This window comes from Amblyomma maculatum, chromosome 10 (assembly GCF_055883805.1).
Source record: "Amblyomma maculatum isolate TAMU_Amacu chromosome 10, ASM5588380v1, whole genome shotgun sequence".
In the NCBI taxonomy this organism is placed as follows: domain Eukaryota; kingdom Metazoa; phylum Arthropoda; class Arachnida; order Ixodida; family Ixodidae; genus Amblyomma; species Amblyomma maculatum.
Genome location: NC_139353.1, coordinates 128,267,918 through 128,273,920, shown reverse-complemented (window position 1 = coordinate 128,273,920; position 6,003 = coordinate 128,267,918).

Below are 6,003 nucleotides of genomic sequence, written 5' to 3'. Positions count from 1 at the left end.
TAAAATTCATTTTCAACCGAATCTGTCGATGCAAGAACTCTTATAAAACCAATATGCGTTCATTTGGCAGCAAGCGCCAAATACAGCAAGAACGCCCAGCTACTACTGAACGGGCCGGTTGGGCACAACCGACCCCACGGCTTCGTCTTTCGCGCCTTGTATGTCGTCGTGGTCCTCGTTATATATACGTGCAAGTGTCGCTGTCGCATGGCACATGCTTAGCTTAGATAGAAGGCGTTCTAGTCAAATGGCTGTCTTTAGACTGCATGCAATAGTGAACAATGCTGCGTTTCTTTACTCCTTATTGAACGCTCAGCGAAACCTGTCAGCATGTAGCAGGGCTGCTGTTGAGTGTTTCTGTGAGGGCACTAGGATTCTTCTTCTTGCACGGGCGTACTCTGCAAGTGGATAGTTCTTGGTAAGGTATAGAACTCACTCCAGCAAAGCTCTACACTGCCTTGTCTCAAGGCAGAGATGGCCCCTTTTCCGTAAATGGTGTGGCTGTAGGAGGAAACAAAACTCACAACAATAGATTATGGCACCGACATAAAAAAAAAGGGAGGGGAGAACAAAAGCGCCTCAGCAAAGCAGCAGCGGAAGAGGACACCGAGCACACTACTTCGTTAGCAGACGACGCGCACTCAGGCCAGTCATGAAATATCCATACAGCCTTTTTTCACGTGTCCGACTTTTTTTTAAATACGTGATAAGTTTTCGCGATGCACGGGCACACACATACGGCGAAAGCGAGACAAGCAACTCAAATCATCCACCGCTCTACAGCGCGAGAATGCACAGCTAGGCAGCGCTGGCGCGTCATGTTTTCCAACCAAAACCAAATCGCCCACAGAGGGCGCTAGTTGCGCCTTTGTCGCGCATGCGCAGGAGCTTTTCCGCAAATGGTCCATTTCAGTCCACTGCGATGCTTCAAAAAAGTTCGTGGTTTGGTTGGTGCTAGTGTTGGTGTTATGTGCCTCATAGTTTTGTAGCCTTGTGGTGATATATCTGGTGCTTTACCCTCAATTTTTGTGTCGTCAGTGATTCACTCACGTTCCTTCCTGGCAAAGACACTTCGTACGCGTGAGAAGTGCTCAGTGGTGCTAGCGCTCTGTCAGCTGACGTGTTCCTGAACTTTGCACATCATATTATTCTGCACTTCAAAACACTTTCTGCTATTGGTGGTGCGCGAGTTCTCATTGTGTGCCTCGTAGTTTTGTCGGCTTGTGGTAGCGATTGTGGTGTTTTGCCCTCCATTTTTGTGCCGTCAGCGATCCACTCAAGGTCCTTTCTGGAAAAGACGCTTCGTACGCATGAGAAGTGTTCAATGGTGCTTGTGTTCCTGCATCATGTCACTGCATATGGTAGTATGCCTCTAGGCAATCCTGAACGAAACTCTGCACCGCTTTTACTGGTACCTCTACAGACAGCATTTCAGTGCCACCATTCCCTGTATCGGCGACTCAACCAGCAAGGATCCCTCTGTGCCGTATTGAAAGCGGCCCAGCGGAAATGGTATTTCAACTACTCGGCAACATCAATATCTTAGGATGAAAGCGTTTGATGCAGCCACTACTTACCGGCGCCACCTGTTCCTCGTCCCAGTAATATAAAGGTGTGCTACTGCTTTGCCTACCCTGGCCACGCCTTGCAAATGCGTCTTTCCTCGCTGGCAAAGATTGTGTTCTGGTGCCTTGACCTATCCTTCACGGAAAGATTACCACCCTGGCCTCGTAGACTTTCTAGGTGTTATCCTTATTCCCCCTACCAGTGACTTCTACCACTGCAGAATAGTCCACTGGCAAAGATAGGAGTGTGAAACCTCCAGCTCCCCGTGTTCCACTGTCCGTCCCCCAGCGCAACTCTGCTGTGCCAGAAAACATCACTCGACCGATGGGGGTCGAAGCCGCCGATTTGCTGTTTTGCCTCCTCTACAGCCGAAATCAATGTCGTCAACCGAAGAGGCTCAGGCACAAGCTTCAGAACAACCTAGTTCTCGGCTATCTCATTGGGAACCCCTCAAGCTTACAAGTGAATAAGGTGACAATGTTGAATACTGGCTGACCCAATACCAACGAGTCAGCAAGTACAATCGTTTGGATCAGACTGCTCAGCTTGGCATTGTTGTCTTCTTCCTCGCCCGGACCGCCCTCCTCTGGTTTGGTGATCATGAGGACACATCACTTGGACCCGGTTTGTGGAGGACATCTCCAAGTGCTTCAGTGACACTTCGGCCAATAAAAAGAGAGCCGAGCAGAACCTTGAACAAAGAGCTCAGGTTCTAGGTGAGACATGTACGAAGTACATTGAGGAAGTGCTCATACTTTGCCACCTTGTCAACAGAAACATGTCGAAAGATGACACCGTTGGCCACCTCTTGAAAGGAATCGCCAGAGACTATAACTTCCTCCTTGCGAAAGAGAACCTTGCAAAAGAGAACGCGATGCAGCAGTGTCCTGCATTTGAGGCACTCAAGTCAGGACGAAATTCCACAGAATTTGGTCGTCTAGCGTAACGTCGCAAGTACCGCCAGCATCGACCTTCCTGTTTTGCAGATCATGTCGGCAGAGCTGACCTCAGCTACAAGGTACCGCTCATGATAGAGCACACCAGGCATGATCTTTGCTTGAGTTACATGTGGACCTGCCTGCTCCCTGGCCTCAAGGTACCATAAGTATGAACAACGACCAGTGAACCGGCCAGGGCGGACACGATAGGCCCTTTTTTGAACTTTACAAACAGTGACATGAACCGGATCAGTATTACAAAACATTTCTGCCTGAACCACATCGAAAAATACCCATTGGATATTCTCATTTGATACGGAGTCATCCCTGTTACTTCTACGGTAACCGAGAGGCACTAGTCTGTTACACTTGCAGCCTGAGCGGGCACATCTCCCGGTACTACTAGCATCGTCAGCCTGTGCGTTCTTCCACTGACTCCCGTCTCGACTTCAAGATAGATTGCCATGACAATATCTTGCTTCTCTTTGGCAACTTGCTTTTTTTCCGGTACAAACCGCAATGATTCCCCCGCCTCCGAGCGCAGCATGACACCGCCTCCTATCCGGCCAAGGCCTTCACTGTCGCCGCTGCAGTCCACGACCCATGGGAGACTAGCTGGTGCAATCGATGGAGATAAGGTCGCTGGCTGGTGAATTTCGCGCATACATTTTTTTCTTATTGTCATGTTGAAGAACAAAGTGTTGCGCGTGGGAACAATGTTTGTATAATTACTTTAGTGGATACGGGTGCCGCTGTATCTGTGATGACACTTTCATTTAGTAATTGCCTCAGCCAGAAAGATGTTTGCATGGGACCGAGCGACCACTTTTTGCTGCATTGGGGCGAAAGTTTAGCTTCTGTCATCCTTTGCTCAGCCTCTGTTGAATTGAGTGGCACAAGTTCCAGGACCGGATTTGTTGTATTACCTGATGTCACGCATGACGCCATCCTGGGCATCGACTTTTGCGTTAGTGTGGCACATCACTGGACGTTGGAGACAGCTACATTTTTTTGAAATGAAACATGTCAGCCTTACTAAACATCCGTTCCCGAGTCGCGACGATTTGCTTTTTCTCACGCAAAATGTGGTCTTGCCAGTTCAGACAGCTGTTTTTGTCCCTGCGCAGTCTTCCAGAAATCGAATGGGGCATTGCCAACTTATAATTTAACTGGACACTTGCAATGTATTGAAGAAAATTCTGTTGGTCCCTCGTGTTGTTATCGACGCAGAAAACGATTGTACGCACATGTGGGCCCTGAAGTACCCATACAGCCTGTGCGTCTGCCGGCTGTCTCAAACTTGCAAGATGTGAACATAATGTTACCGAAGGCATCGCGGCCATTTCTGATTGCCCTCGCACTGCACTGAATATGCCGGGTTATTCTGATTAGTTAGGAGCAGTGATAGCAAGCCGCTATTCTCTACCAATTGGCATGCACTACAGGACGTTCCCGCATCTCGTGCTGCTGTGCTTGCCTTTGCCAGGACAGGATCTCTTCCTTATGTGCCAGACTCTCGCATGCAATATCCAAATAACATGGGGAATTGCTATTCCATCAGGAAAAAAACCGTATTAAGTCTGTCCAGCCGAGCGCAAAAAATATTCATGATCAAGTCGAAGAGATGCTGCAGAAAGGAGTGATTCAGGAGTCTTGCAATCCATGTGCCGCACCCGTAATACTATTGTAGAAGAAGGAAAAATCATGGCAATTTTGCGTTAGTTATCGTCACTTCAATGCGTTCATTCAAAAAGACGTGTACACTGCCACGTATTAATGACGCTATCGACTGTCTGCGTTCGGCGTCATACTTTTCGTCCGTTGAACTCCGCTCTGGGTATTGTCAAATACCGATGTGCCCATGTAACAGAAAATACTGCCTTTGTGATTAATGATGGCATGTTTGAATTTAATGTAATGGCGTTCGTCTTGTATAATGCGCCTGCGTTGTTCGAGCGTTTCATGGATACGGTTCTTCGTGGCCTGAAACAGGATATTTGTATGTAGTATTTGGATGATGTTATCATATTTGGAGAGTGATTTGAAGAGTACATTTAACGCCTTGGAATGGTCTTTGACTCTGTCAGCAACGCTGAACTCGTGTTGAATTCTAATAAGTGCTACTTCGAAGAATGACAAACTGTTGTCCTTAGCTTCCGTGTGGAAAACGACGGCATTCAACCTGGTCCGCAGAAGATGGCTGCAGACTTTGAAAAGCTACGTACGTTCAAGAGGCTTTGGAGTTTTCTTGAACTGTTGTCTTATGGCCGCCACTTTATACCAGGCTTTGCACACCTTGCAATCCCCTAACTGCCGTTCTCCACAAGGACTTGCAGTTGGTTTGGACACCTGACTGTGGTTCGGCTTTCAACCAGCTGAAATTTGCTCTGACCTGGGAACCCCTTTTGCGCCACGGCGATTCGTACTGACACTAAAGGCTTCGGACTTGGGTTGGCGCTCATACAGATTCATAGCTGTTCCGAGCTTGTAATTGTTTATGCCAGCTGCACCTTAACGAAGTCAGAGAGCAATTGCAACGTAACTGAAGAGAAATGCCTAGCTGTTGTCTTTGCTGGTTTGGTTTGTGTGGTTTAACGTCCCAAAGCTACTCAGGCTATGAGATGCTGTAGTGGAGGACTCCAGAAATTTCTACCACCTGGGGTTCTTTAACGTGCACTAACATCGCACAGCACACAGACGCCTTGCATTTCGCCTCCAGTGAAAAGCGGCCACCGAGGCCGGAATCTGATCCCGCAACGTTGGGAAAAGTAGTCTAGCGTCGGAACCACTGCGCCAGCCTGGCGGGGCTGTAGGCTATTGAACACAACTGTTTATCTTGCAAGCTAGATATGCAGCAGGCATGTAGGGTGTGATAATCATTTTGAAGGCATGTGGCACACTTTAATTGCACTGGCTACTAGGCCATATCTGACATGAGAACCACAGGTTTTGATGGGTAGTTCATGACACATAAAATTTACAGTGTCTGCTCAACACAACATACTTTGTCTTTCTGATAGCCTCAGTAGCAGACCCTACCATGCTTATTTGCACTATATCAATGTGGCTAGCAAGAACATATTTGTGCTGTGTCACTTTAACATTTTGCATTTATTTATGTGATCCTCACCTCACATGCCTGAAGGATCCTCGTGGGATAGGCGGTTCCGCAGGTGATCCAAGCAGGCCTGTGCCTGTTGGGCCCAAGCCATCTGCTTCATAGCGTTGGCCTGTGTCTTTTGGGCCCGGGCCATCTGCTCCATGGCGTTGGCCTGGCGCTCCGTGTGGCCTACAGTCTTTTTTCTGAAAGTTTGGAGGTGGGAAGGGACACTTATGAGTGTGACAATGTACATATAATGCTAATGTCACCCATCTGCAGATTGCCTTGCAGATCCTCGTTCACGTATATGCATTTTTTTTTACTTGCTTAAACTAATACCTCTGTCAAACCGGCCACCGCACTGTCCATTGAGTGAATGGCCATTAAATATGTTTAGGA